This window comes from Ruditapes philippinarum, unplaced genomic scaffold, assembly GCF_026571515.1.
Source record: "Ruditapes philippinarum isolate M1 unplaced genomic scaffold, ASM2657151v2 ctg10401_1_1_1_1, whole genome shotgun sequence".
Taxonomy (NCBI): Eukaryota; Metazoa; Mollusca; class Bivalvia; order Venerida; family Veneridae; genus Ruditapes; species Ruditapes philippinarum.
The window spans coordinates 18,043-33,461 of NW_026851721.1; the positions used below are offsets into that span (position 1 = coordinate 18,043).

General features: G+C 33.6%; 1 long non-coding RNA gene across 1 annotated transcript; it reads left to right on the plus strand.

The window, feature by feature from the left end:
* The first annotated feature begins 215 nt into the window (after nt 1–215).
* Nucleotides 216–7,787, plus strand: LOC132738059 (uncharacterized). Its single transcript, XR_009626814.1, has 4 exons — nt 216–3,356; nt 3,866–4,074; nt 4,793–4,953; nt 5,460–7,787. It is a non-coding gene; the product is annotated as an uncharacterized LOC132738059 (long non-coding RNA).
* The last annotated feature ends 7,632 nt before the right edge of the window (nt 7,788–15,419 follow it).

The following is a 15,419-nucleotide window of genomic DNA, read 5'->3' on the forward strand; positions in this document are numbered from 1 at the left end:
TATTTTTTCTTACACATTATTATCAATAAATCTACATGAAAATACATAATTAAACAAATATTTAGAGAAAGCTGATAAATAGATTGTGATTATATTATAGTTAAAGGATGTCTAGGCATGCATGTTAATGCATATTGGTTGTTTCCTTTCTCCCTATTTTTCGCGCGGAAGTCACTTCTCCCTAAAATTTCCACCCAGGATGAGCCCTGATGATAGACAATGATTCAGAAACAAATGCTGAAGTTTTGGAAATTCTATTGTTTACTCTGCAAATGATTATAGATGGTATATGAGGTCAGGCATTGTTTTCTTGACCCCCCAAATTTCAACGTCAACATTCTTGAAATAGCCATTAAAATTATATTACCATTTACGGTGGTTGAAATAAATTTATTTATTTATTTTTAGAAGAAACATGCATTTATTGTTGATAAAAAAAGTGACAACCACTGAACAAAGAAAATACTAAATTAAGCATTTTCAGGGCCGTCCGGGTTTGGTGGTTGTCCGGTTTTGGTGGTCCCCAACCAGTAGCTTAAACATTTATGAACTGTAAATTCTTCCCTCACACACTTTCATCAATAACAATTTCAATTAGAAAAGGTATATAAATTATGACATGAAAACGTAAAACAATGAAAGGTATGAACACATGAAACAAAGATAATTCAACATAGAGCAACAAAACTAGTTCCACTGAGGAATACCGTACCGCCGGTAAGGCCCCCACGGTTACACTTTTAAACGGATTCGTTTCGATTTTCATTCATAAACGGTTATGATATTTTTTACCGTTTATTCGAGATGACCATATTGTCTTACAAATTATCTCTATAATAATTTCCTGTAATCATGGATTTTATCTATACTTATTGGTTTATCAAAGTAAAAAATGGAAAATGGGTGTTTACAACCCGGACCACACACCATCACCGTGCAATAATCGCTTGTGACATAATTCATTTTTGTTAAAGTTGATTTTTCTTTGATCTTTTAAATAACGAAATGCGGATACAATGCAGAAAATGTGTGCCGCCTAAATCGTGATGAGCACTGAACATTATTTACTTGTATAGAAAGTAAGTCATCATTTGGCGACTCGAATACATGGCATAGTATAGTGCATAGAAGTACCACCGTTTAAACAGTATCGATTCGGTTCTTAGCAATCATGTAAAGGTTTACACAAAATTGTAAACGTGGGAGCCTTTACCGCCGGATATTGCTCGATATTACGAGGACTTTCATCCCATTTCAAGACTATTAACAAAGTTAAATTCAAGGTAAACGTTCAATCTGACAACAATAAAATTTCAGATGACAGTGCATTTTGAGAATAAATAAACATGTCAGTTTACCGAGTATTGCTTTGGAGTTGCTCGCCGGTGTCACTAGTATGCTTTTTAATGTAACGAGTATTGGTTATTAATATCAAGTAAATGTGAGAAGGTATCACAGAGTTTTTACCACAATTAACCTTAAATATTTCTTATTGTCACAATGTGTATACTTATTGACATATGTGCAGAATATGCAGATTTTGGAGGTACTGTACTGAATAATACATACCCAGCAAACATGCATATATGGGACCCATATGGGCTATATCTAGGCAAGCTAATGGGTATGCCCATATTGGACCTATATGGATCCAATATTGGCAAGTCCATTTTGGGTACGCCTATATATTAGACCCATATGGGTACAATATTCCAGCACTTTAAGGAAAAACGATTTTTCTTTTATTTATTTCTTTAGAACTCGTTTACTTTGAGCTATAGTGTGACCACCTTGGCATAAATTATTATCTTATATAAAATCGTAGCATTATTTTAAACATTTATACAAGCCATGAGGGACCCATATGGGTCCCATTTGGGCAACCCGATAGATATTAGCATGCCTGAGCAGGTGCGAGAAATTAATTTGTTAAGTTTTTATATTGGTTTTAATTTTTATTATTTAAATATAAAAATGTGTTTTTAGACTATAAATTCAGAAATAATTTATAAAAATCAGTTTTTGATGAAAAAATTTATTTCGAGCATGTGCAGACTTGATTTCCGCTGCCGCTTAAAATCAAATTGTGTATTGAAATGTTAAATTGTAAAATTGTACACAAAAAAAAATATTTCTTTTCCATTCCGAGCATTTAACCACGATTTCGTATAACGACTTTTCATATTATATCCTTACATGTTTATTATGTGTGTAGGTAAGCTGTAAACGCTGTTTAGTTTTTGGTTTTGCCTTTGTCATGTAATTTCCCAATAGTCGTTTAATTTGCGACATTTTCTAGAATTTACGCCCTGACTCTTAGGCACTTTAGCTGACCTATGCATGTGTATAGTTGTTATTGTTGAATTACTTAACTGTGACGGAGTCGACACTAACATTTTAAAAATATTGTTTCTAACTAGACTAAATTTTAAGAGATCTCTTTTTAAAGGGACACCATCATTTGAAATCCAGTGTCCCCCCTAGCCTTAGAAGTCCCTTCCATTTTGTACCAACATTTCATTCATAAGCATTTTAAAATATTAAATACAAAATTAATACTTATTTTTACAAATTCAAGTATTTTTTCCAAGTACCAACCAAGCCCTCTAGCTGTTGCACAGGCATGAGTATCGGACCTAAGAAGAAAAAATATGACCTGATAGATAATTAAACCTGTGTTCATCTTAAAAAATTCGAAAACCAAAAAAAATGTAAATTATGACCCCCTTTAAAACATACTATAAGTTAAGAGAAGGCTGGAAACTCTAGATTCGAGCCTACGAGCAAGGGATTCGCTACCCAGGCCGTTGTGAAAACAATTGTCCAGACAATTAAAAAATCTTTTATCATTATTTCACATTTGTATTAAGCTTCCAAATGAGACCAACTCCAAGTCTCTAGCCCTTCCTGTTCATGAAATAATCCCATCAGGAAACGAGCGCATTCGTGCTAAAAATCCTTGGTAGAAAAAATTGCGGCACAACAATTCGGTACGTAAACATAGACTAATACATGTTTGTCAGCCGTGTACAGGTCATAATCATATTGTCACTTGGTGCAATAACTCACTTAATGACTATGTATATGTATTTTTTAACTACTTATTAATGTATTTTCATTTTATTGTCAATAGGCCATCAAAAAGGCTGTATGAATCGGATAGTGACACTGATGAATATGAGACAGACACCGAGAGTAGGCCATCACAAGTTATTGACAAAGCAACAACGGGCTGCTTTCACCGCCGCGTTGCTTATCTGCACAGGCATTGCGAGAGGCCAGCAGTGATGTGCAAAGTGCTTCTCTTATACAAGGTGCTTCTGATACGCCCTCCCATGGGCAGATTATTGGGCCCAGTAAGTATAAACTTCGGAGCTGTAAATATATTCATTACAGTACATACTTATTAAATGTTCTATCCTCAAAACAAGCCAATAAATGTTGTAACAAGCTGGATTGAGTGACACAGCCAAAATGGAAAGTTTCACCTTATGACGCCCCTAGTTAAAAAAAAAATTCAAAAGAAATTGATGATTACTTGTGTTAGTCTTTATCATGATGTGAATTAATGTTCGCCTATTCTTGTCTGACCCCACAACTGTTATCCAAAGTTACTGTCCTTGGAATAGTCAAAAATGTTTATTTTCACCCCATGACATGCCTAGCTCAAAAATATTTTAAGTTTAATTCATGATTTCTTATCATTTTCACATTTTGTGACCTTGCACACTCAACAATCCTTTTGAGATTTTAGCGTTAATTACTGTTAAAGCCAAGGAAAAATTCAAAATACTGGATTTTTTTCATTTGTAATTCACATAGCTCTAAAAGTATAAAGCCTAGAATTATGAATCCTTTTTTGAAGCTGCTGTTACACAGATTCTCTGAGTCTTGGAGACAATGCGGGAGGAGAATCGTGAAATTAAGAGTATGATGTAGCAATTGTTGTCAAGGTCAGCAGCAGATGACCAACCGCTGCAGCTTCCTGAAGATATCTCATTCCCTATTCGTTCTCCTTAGCAGATGGAAACATTCGATGAGCTTCTGGGAGATCAGACAAAGCTGTCATCTGTGGTAAGCATAGTGTTAGTCATGTAATTATTGCACCATTAGTAACTGAAAAAAGTGTACCTCATATCCACTGGCTTAAATGCAAAATAACATAATGGTCTGTGGTTAGCACTTGATGATAATGTATTATCATTCTGCTATACTTATGTAGGAAAATATTGCACAGTGGACAAACACTTTACTGCATTACTTTTAGAATTAAAAACTGGCTTGTTTTAATTTTTTGATTCATATTGAAACAGTTATCTTATTATTTAGATATGCTATAATAGCCATGAGCACAAGACATGGGCAGTTGGCCTCGTTTTCAACATTGATTATTAAGACAAGACAGTCGATTCATTAATCAAAATGCTGGCAGCTTTCAAAATACCAGGAAAATGACTAGTACCCACAAAATCCATGAATTGCGCTGTTATTATAATATCAAAAATTATTCTGTTCATACTGTATAAACTCGTGTTTAAAAAACAACAATGATAATGTGCCCCATTACACTCGGTGGAGGGGACAAACAAAAAGGCACAAGTCACTTAGGCTGTAAATATATGAGGAAAGGTCTTTTAATTTGTCAATTCAAACAGTTTTCTTGGCAGATCATGTATTTGAGGTCCAGTTGACAATTATTTGTCATTTGGTGACTTGCAGCGCATCACAAATTTTGAAAATTAGTAGTGTTAAAATTAACATTAAAAAAAGTTTATGTTCTGCTTTATTTAAGGTGCGGTTCCTCTCAATGTTTGGTGGGGCAGTTGTGCGGGAAACTGTTGACCGCTAGATGATAGAAACCATGTCAAATGAACTGGTAAGAATGTTCAATATGAAGGGGGCTGAAAGGGAAGAAAACATTTTGGGGCCTCTAGATACTGAATGTATTGTATAGTAAGTGATATATTACAAATTTGCAAAGTGGTGTCTTTAAGTAAGGCTTCAAAATAGATATATTATCCAAGATCTTGTTATTGTGTCTTCAGGTATCGCTTTAATGAAAGAAAATGCTTGATTAGCTTTTATGGAAATTAATAAGAGAGAATATTTTACATGCTGTGTGGTTTTGATCCCATGCATTGTGTTGTGATGCATAATATAAGCAGAAATCACCTTCCTGTAAAGCAAGTTATTTGCTTACCTTAACATTCTTTACTGATACACCGATAAGATGATCTCAGCTTACAACTGACTGCAGCGATATCATAGAAATATTGTTAAAAGCAATGTAAAACCGGGACACAAACATCTATATTTGTTAAAACATACTAGAATTAGTTTATATTCCAATTTTATGCTCAAAATGCTACAAGGTGACTTATGACCTTTGAATGGTTTCAATACCTACATTTCACTGCATTTTATTTCATTCTTTAAGGATAAGGATGCTTGTTTTATAGAATGTGTCCAAAGGAACTTGCCGGCAAAGACTGCGACGAGGAATGATATTGAAATAAAGGTTTCAAAGTGGCTGGCTGGGGTGTGGGACCGCAATGGGGGAAGGAAAGCAAGAAACAAAGTGTCCGAGACCTTACCTGAAGCAAATGAAGGAAGTGACTAGACATGTTTTTATTTTTAAAAAATACAAATCTATAGAGGATATTTGTTTGTTAGTGTGTAAGATGAAATTTTATATCATCAAGTGATCTGTAAAAACATTATTCTCACGAGTGAGAACACTGTTATTTAAAAGTCCCTCAATGATATAAAATTACATCTTACACAACAAACAATAAAGTGTATTTTTAGCTCACCTGTCACAAAGTGACAGGGTGAGCTTTTGTGATCACTTTTCGTCCGGCGTCCGTCCGTCGTCCGTAAACTTTTACTTTAAATGACATCTCCTCATAAACCACTAGGCCAATTTCATCCAAACTTCACAGGAATGTTCCTTTGGTGGTCACCTTTAAAAATTGTTCAAAGAATTTAATTCCATGCAGAACTCTGGTTGCCATGGCAACCGAAAGAAAAAAATTTAAATATCTTCTTTTAAAAAACCCTAAGAGCTAGAGCTTAGATATTTGGCATGGAACATCTTCTAGTGAGTGTCTACCAAGTTTGTTCAAATAAAATCCCTGGGGTCAAAATTGGCCCCGCCCCAGGGGGTCATTGATTTTCCCTATATGCATATAGTAAAAACTTACAAAATCTTCTTTGAAAGAACTCAAAGAGCTAGAGCTAAGATATTCAGCATGAAACATGTTCTAATGAGTGTCTACCAAGTTTGTTTAAATAAAAGCCCTGGGGTCAAAATTGGCCCCGCCCCAGGGGTTCATTTATTTTCCTTATATGCATATAGTAAAAACTTTAAAAATCTTCTTTTAAAGAACTCAAAGAGCTAGAGCTAAGATGTTTAGCATCAAACATGTTCTAATAGTTGTCTACCAAGTTTGTTCAAATAAAGGCCTGGGGTCAAAATTGGCCCTGCCCCGGGGGTCATTGATTTTCCTTATATGTGTATAGCAAAAACTTAAAAAAATCTTCTTTGAAAAAACCCAAATAGCTAGAGTTTAGATATTAAGCATGAAACATCTTCTAGTGAGTGTCTACAAAGTTTGTTCAAATAAAAGCCTTGGGGTCAAAATTGACCCCGCCCCGGGGGTCATTGATTTTCCTTATATGTGTATAGCAAAAACTTAAACTCTTCTTTGAAAAAGCCCAAATAGCTAGAGTTTAGATATTAAGCATGAAACATCTTCTAGTAAGTGTCTACAAAGTTGGTTCAAATAAAAGCCCTGGGGTCAAAACTGGCCCGCCCCAGGGGTGTCATTGTTTTTAACTATATGTGTAATGCAAAAACTTAAAAAAATCTTCTTTTAAAAAGCCCAATGAGCTAGAGCTTAGATGTTTAGCATGAAACATCTTCTTATGGGTGTCTACCAAGTTTGTTCAAATAAAAGCCCTTGGGTCAAAATTAGCCCCGCCCCAGGGGGTCATTGATTTTCCCTATATGCATATAGTAAAAACTTAAAAAATCTTCTTTTAAAGAACTCAAAGAGCTAGAGCTAAGATATTTAGCATCAATCATGTTCTAATAGGTGTCTACCAAATTTGTTCAAATAAAAGCCCTGGGGTCAAAATTGGCCCTGCCCCGGGGGTCATTGATTTTCCTTATATGTGTATAGCAAAAACTTAAAATCTTCTTTGAAAAAACCCAAATAGCTAGAGTGTAGATATTAAGCATGAAACATCTTCTAGTGAGTGTCTACAAAGTTTGTTCAAATAAAAGCCCTGGGGTCAAAATTGGCCCCGTCCCGGGGGTCATTGATTTTCCTTATATGTGTATACATGTAGCAAAAACTTAAAATCTTCTTTGAAAAAACCCAAATAGCTAGTGTTTAGATCTTTAAGCATGAAACATCTTCTAGTAAGTGTCTACAAAGTTTGTTCAAATAAAAGCCCTGGGGTCAAAACTGGCCCCGCCCCAGGGGTGTCATTGTTTTTAACTTTATGTGTATAGTAAAAACTTTAAAAAAAATTTTTTTTAAAAAGCCCAATGAGCTAGAGCTAAGATGTTTAGCATGAAACATCTTCTTATGGGGGGGGGGGGGGGGCTATATACAGGTGAGCGACCTCAGGGCCATCATGGCCCTGTTGTTATTTTATGCTAATGAAATTTCCTCAATATTAACTTAAATAATTATTAAATCTGTTTTCCCCACTGTTAACATCAATTTTAGTTGAATTTAAGTCCAATTATTCATAAATACAGGAGTCTTGGGCTGAACAAAAAGTTGAATAGCAATGATTTTATTTATTTTATTAAAAAAATATGAATAATCGCTTGTTTTAATAATAAAAACAACCAATTCTAGAAGAAAAAGTCACACCATCCCACCTTATTTCTGTTACTCAGGCAATTTATGTATGACCTGGCTTTGTGAAATGTAAGTGGCGGCCATTTATAAAAGTTTTGTATTTCAAGGAAAATTAATTTTGTTTTATTCAGAGGAATATTATTTGGATAGGTTAGTCTTGAAACAGTCCTGAGAATGTCAGAATTGTAAGCAAAAATGATATTAAGGTACCACATGGGGAAAATCTTTAAAAAGTAGTCTCGTCATTGAAAAGTTTGAAATTTGGATCATGTGAAATTATCAAATATAATTTTCACGGATACATCAGTAATACACACAAAAGCATAAAATGAATGACTTTTATTTTACATTTTCGAACCTTTTCTTCATCGGCATATAAGTTATTCCAATGGTTGAAAGTCAATAGATATCAAAGTATTTTAAAATGTGATAAGGGTCAGAACTACAGTAAGTGGCTCATTTGTGTGTCTTGTTATACTTTTTGTTGCTAATTTTAATGTTTGAGGTCATCAGCATAGCATGTCTTTCTTGTAAATGAAAAATTCTTTGCCTTCTAGTCAGTTTATTTTGCTGCTATGTAATGTTTGTTGTTGACATTATATGCTGTTTTTCTGTTGTCTATATGCTGTTGTTATTTTTTTCATTAAACATTGTTGCTATTTAAATCAAGACATTAAATGCTTGGGGAATGTTTTTGATGCTGATCAATACAATTATAACATCTTGTCCAAACTTAACACTAACAGGGAACACATATATAGGTATGGTATTAACCTTTTAAATCAAGTTGAAATACTGTACAATGATGCTTCTTGTAATCTTTATTTTTGTTATTGTTGAAACTTTGATAATATCGGATAAATTACTGAAACAACTATTTTTACTGACAATTTTTTAAATGAACTTCCTCACAACAAATTTGATCTTGTTAAGTCAGTATTATTTCACATTTTTTAAAGGAATATATCCATAATTAATTACTGTTCTGTGATATATAGGATAATTGTTAATTTTGGTGTAATATCACATTTCATTTATAATTAATTTCACAGAGTGGATACCTAAAGCGTTGTTCACAAAGTGACGCAGCCATGTTGTTCACAAAGTGGCGCAGCCATGAGTGAAAATAACAACTTTTGGTATTCAGAAGTGAACTTATCATGATATTTACATTGATACAGTATACATGTATGTGTTTACTTTATGTCTAAAACTCCACTAATGTTTGGTTCCTTTCAATAAAAGGTTGAAATATGCGAGAAACTTTTTATCAGGAAGCATCGCAAAGATGAAGTCATTTTATTGACGTTGTTGTCATATTTTTTTCCGAATTTCAGTATACTTGGTTAACTTTTTTGATATTTATTTAGTTATCAAATTCGATAATTTTTTTCACAAAGTGGCTAGTGAGTCAGGATATAATTCAACGTTAACTTCCATAAACCATTGAAAATTGATACAAGATTAATGAAATTCATATTGAGAATGATATTAGCACATAGAAAATTGATCCAAACAGTAACGTTTCACAAAAGGTTACTATAACTATTGATATTAACAATTGAAATGCATTAAATTGTAAATACTATTGTTATTTCTTGCCTTTATTGTGGTTTTTGTTGATGAAGATATGAGAAATGAAGCTGGTTATTTTTACAAACTGGTACAAACTATTTGTTACTTTTCATCAGCTGCATATTTTTTTTACACGTCTATAAACAGTATTTCTATGTGCCAAGGTTTTGTTATTATATTTGTTACTTTTCATCAGCTGTATATTTTGTTTACACATCTATGAACAGTATTACAACTGTGCCAAGGTTTTGTTTTATTATATTTGTTACATTTCACAAGCTGTATAATATTTATTCTTCAGCACTATCATACCAAAGTGTAATATATGGTTGTAATGAACAACTTTTTATATTATATTCATGTAAATCTATTTCATTTGTCCAATACAAAGATATCTGAAAATTTAAATATCATATAAAACATAGATACTATTTCATTTGAAAATGAAAGTAATTGGTAGATAGAAATTTGTAATGAATTACAATAAATGTATACTTTCCTATGAATTATGTAGAAATTTAAAAAGACATGGGAGTAGGTTTGCAGTTGTGTCTTTGAGAATCTGTATATATATGATACACTCTTACCATAATTGAGATTACTAAATAAAGTTAACATTGTTAAAGCATATACATTGTGTGTTGTTTTCTTGCAAGATAATAAAGGCTTTGTGCCATAATCTGTCTGTTCCAGTTAAAACATCACTTGAATATTTAATGCAAGTACAAGAATTATGCCAGTTGCAACTTAACGTCCAGCAAACTTATAATTGAAGTACTTGAAAATAGATCTATCCCGGAATTCAATAGCTACCCATTATGGAAGTATCTGGGCTGCCCATTTGAAACCGATATTTAGTACAAGGGCTGCCCATATGGGGCCCATATTGAGTACATGGGCCGCCCAAGTGGGGCCATGTGATCCCATATGGAGTATAAGGGCTGCCCAAGTCTCAGATTTTGATAAGATTAAAATATAGGGCAGCATTGCTGCAAATGCAATAAAAAGGTTATGATACAGGGCAAGTGTTCATTAAGACAATACCGGTATACTTGAACGGCATTAACTTTGGGCCAATATTTTAATAAGTGTGCCAATATCTTTCTTAAGGCACACTTTTTCTGTAATAACCTATAATTTATGTCATCTAGATCTGTTTTTCTTCTTTTTAGAGATAGGTCTAATAGAACTAAAATATTTGAATAAATATCAAACTGTACATTATCTGCAACAAAAATAAATGGCGTAATCAATAAACAGACTCAGGCTGTGAAAGGTTATTTATTTCACAACACAATCGACACTCCAGTACTTTCAGTGCTTTGATTATATTTTGCCAGGGATGTAAATAGACAATCATTGATGTGTCATTTTTCCATTTGAGAACATTGAATACACACATTTGCATCCAACAGGTTAATTATAAGACAAAACACAGTTGTGATTAGGATGATAAATGGGCAACGGTAAAAATATATGTACAAATGAGCCAAAATTGTTAAATTTCAGAATAATTGATTATTAAAAACATTTCTAACAACAGGAACACAGGACAGACAAAGTTACGTCCCCTTTACAAAACTACCTCATTAAATAACTGTAGACTGTATACATATATAAAGTTATATTTATATATTTAGTGCTTGGAACATATTAATACATACGTAACAGTGAAGGGAGTTCAATGAGAAGGTAATTGATATATATTTAAGGTCACGGGGTTCTACTGACTATTCAAGCAACGTTGACACAAATTTTACAATTTGAATTTTCAACTGTGTAATCAATTTATACATCGTCGGATACCCACGGCCGAACCATTAACATTTATTTTTTGATTGCATGTTATGTGACATGTTTATCAATCGTGGGTATCCGACGATGAATTTATAAAGTGGTTCGGTTCTGTGACCAGCGTGTGATTATTGTGCGGCGGCGTAATAAGGGCACGGTTATGGGTAGTGCCGTGATAATCACAGACACGACTTTATAATTAATCAGTTTTATCCGAATGATAAATGATGATTATTGTATTCTAAAACCAGTTCTGCGTTTAATGGTATTTTTTTTTTAAAATTCTACTATTTGTATTACCACGCTTCGTTATAATCACACGTTTGGTAGTAGTGCCGTGATAATCACACGTACGGTCTTGTGTACACTCCAAATAACACGAAATAATTTTAAATTATATAGAGCTATACCATTTTATTCCAAAAATAAATTCCGCATCTAATGGTATAACTTTTGTGCGAAAACGCGGGAATGTATTAAAAAAAGTTTCATTTTACTGGAATTTTCATATGAGTTCGTCATTTCATATGAATACATATAATTGTGTTTTATTTTTTCTGGTATATAGTTTATATATAAAAAACCTTAAAAAGCCACCAGACGTTCAAAAAAATATTTTTTGATTTAGTGCAGTTTGATAAAGTGATCAAGATAATGTTTCTAAATCAAAGCACTGCAATCACTGAGGTATACATTTGCTTGACATTACGGCATCCAGTCTTGCATAAGGATTTTTTTCATAAAATCATCATAAATGACTGTTCAGGAACAATAGATATTTTATTAAATAACAAGAATTTGGACAGAAGTACCTGGGCCCCCGCCTCGGGTAAGTTTTTATATGAAGCGTAAAATTATGCTGTTTCAAAAAGATTGAGGTATGGATCTTAGGACTTTCAGTCCAAAATTATGGTCCAATGCTAGATCTGCAAATGCAACAATAAATTTTAAAGAAATAAAATGAATGTTAAGCTTTGACCTCTAAGTGTGACCTTGATCTTGGAGGTAGGGGTGCAGGTGTTGTGCATGACATATGTTATTATTTTAACCATTTGTACCCAAGTATTTTTAAAATCCCTTGAACTATGAAGAAGTTCTAGATGGGACACAAAATGAACCCTCTTACAGACTATGTTAATCTTTGACCTCCAAGTGTGACCTTGGAGGTAGGAATCCATGTTTTAGGCCTGACATATCGTCCTTATTATAATGATTATTTGTGCAAAGTATTTTTTAAAATCCCTTGATCTATGACAAAGTTATGGACTGGACACAAAATATACCCTATAACCACTTTGTAAATCTTTGACCTCTACATGTGACCGTGACTTTGGAGGTAGGGACACTTTGTGTTATGCATGACATGTCATCTTATCATTGTGACTATTTGTGCCAAGTATTTTCAAAATCCCTTGATCTATGAAGAAGTTATGGACGGGACACAAAATATACCATATAACAGACTGTTAACTTTTGACCTCTAAAGTGTGTCCTTGACCTTGGAGGTAGGGGTGCAGGTGTTGTACTTGACATATCCTCTTATTATTGTGACTATTTGTGCCAAGTTATTTCAAAATCCCTTGAACTATGAAGAAGTTCTAGATTGGACACAATATCTACCCTTTAACAGACTATGTTAACTTTTGACCTCGAAATGTGACTTTGACCTTGGAGGTGGGATGCAGGTGTTGCGCATGACACATCGTCTTTTATAGTGACTATTTGTGCCAAGTATTTTTAAAATCCTTTGATATATGAAAAAGTTATGGACCGGACGGCGGACGCAAAATATACCCTTTAACAGACTATGTTAATCTTTGACCTCCAAGTGTGACCTTGACTTGGAGGTAGGTGACCGGTTGTTACGCAGGACACATCTTCTCTTTATTGTGAATAATTATGGCAAATATTTACAAAATCCAGTAATGGACAGGACACAACATATACCCTCAAATAGACAATGTTAACCTTAATTGAGCAAGTGCGACCTTGACCCTGGAGGTATGGGTCTGGTTGTTGCCCATGACACATCGTCTTATGATAACAAACATTTGTGCCAAGTTATTTCAGATTCATTTAATAAATGACAAAGTTATGGACCTCACATGAAAGTGTGACAGACAGACAGACAGACGGATGGAGCCTATTTCTATATTCCCCTTTTTTCTTCGAAAAAGGCAGGGGACAAAAATTATGTATCAATGTAATCATTTTCACGGGATGTAACAATCCACCAGGGTTTTTCAGTGCTCTGCCTGGATCGACCGGGGCTCTGCCTGGGTTAGTTTGGAATTACGGTAGTTAGCTGCCGTGGTTAGTGTGACCGCAACAATAATTTCACCCCGGATTTTTCTGTAACATCCCAATAACTTATTGCGGTGGTCCTGGGCTCTCCTGGGAGACCGCAGCTTAAACCGCACTGGTGAGGAGTTAATTAAGAGCTTCTTCCCCTCATACAAGAAAGGTCAAAATAAAGTTGTACTGTTACAATGTCTTATCAAAAGACAATAATTAAATATTTAACAATAGTGACTTAAAACATTATAAATCATTAATATATGCAGACCTGTTATATTTATTAATATCACAACTAGGGTGAGAAAAAAATGCAGCCTGACTAAGACTCATCCAGAGACCCTCGGAATACATGTACCATACCTCAGCACTACCAAAAAACCCAGAACCCTTGGAAAACCATACTGCAGGTCTACAACTTAAACATTTTCTCTAATCTTTACATTGACAAAACTATTACAATTATATTGAAATTTTGTCTTTTTTCATTGGAACACTTTTTTCCATTTATTTAGTTTGAGATTAATCAAAACTTCATTTTCCTTTAATATTTTTATGCTTATCTATAGTATAGCACATTATTATTTCTTATCTGTAGAAGATTTGTAGACCTAGAATATGATTGACATAAATTGAACACAATTTGGTATTTATTTACCAAATTCCTGTCAGACAGGACTCCCTACTCAGAAAAAGTATGCATCCAAAAGATGCAAATTATTTTGAAACTTTGTATCCACAGCAAAATTCAATGAGTTCTGGACAGGTAAACAAATCACTGCCCTTAAGGTAACAGGGAGAAAAAGTGCAACCTGTACTGGAGCTCAAACCTGTCATGCATTGAATATCATTCCACAGCTCGACCAACTGAGATATAAGGTTTCTTAATTACATTTCTTCTCCCCTCATTATTGAACAGCTTAATATACTGTGACATCTCTACCATATTAATTATAATATGCCAAATCAAAGTCATGATGCTGCCCATGGCTAAATGATTCAAAAATATAAACTGAATTAACCATTCATGGGACTTTAAATCAGAAAAAACTGAAAGATGAATGAGAAAATATATTTATTTAAATTTATTATTTTAAATTTTAACATAACTTGGTCTAAGTTCAAAACATCAACAAAAATATGTTAAGAGAGAACTGTTTAAAAAGATATTTTAATTCCAGTGTAATTATTAATTTTAATGACTTTGATTTGTTAAAAAATCTGAGTTTTGTTAGTTAAATATATTTCATAACAGTCACAACTTTCTGGAAACATATTTTGGTGTATGATAAATAGAGTAAAACACATTATTTGGCACTTTTATCATTATTCTAAGAGAAAATATCTAGATAAAGTGTAAGAGTGAGATATAGCATGAATCCAGGGAACTTTGATATACAGTAGTTGCCTAGTTTGCCTCAGTTTCAGATGCAACCCTGGTCCTAGCAGTTTACAGGTCCCATCTGTAAGTTTGTTGACAAATTTTATCAAGGTGGAGATGCTATCTCATGATCCTTGGATCACAATTATCAAGATGTTACAACTCAACAACAGATCACCTCCCTAATGGATAAGATTTCCATTTACTTAATTTGCATTTATTCATAATGATAACAAAACTTTTCTTGAAGGTAATTTAAATATATAGTATTTGTATTTAATTGGTAGGATTATGTCATGGTTCATAACTGTTTACTGTTAAGGGAAGAAAATGTGTAAGTGGCCATAAAGCTCAGTCAGTCAAGCTATGGTATGGTACTTTGAGGGTCCCGGGTTCAAATCCCGGTCAGGCTGCAAATTTTTCTCACCTGGTTACAATTGGCGCCCAACTTGTTGCCTTGACTGCATATAGCTAAGAGTTAATTGGCTATTTATACT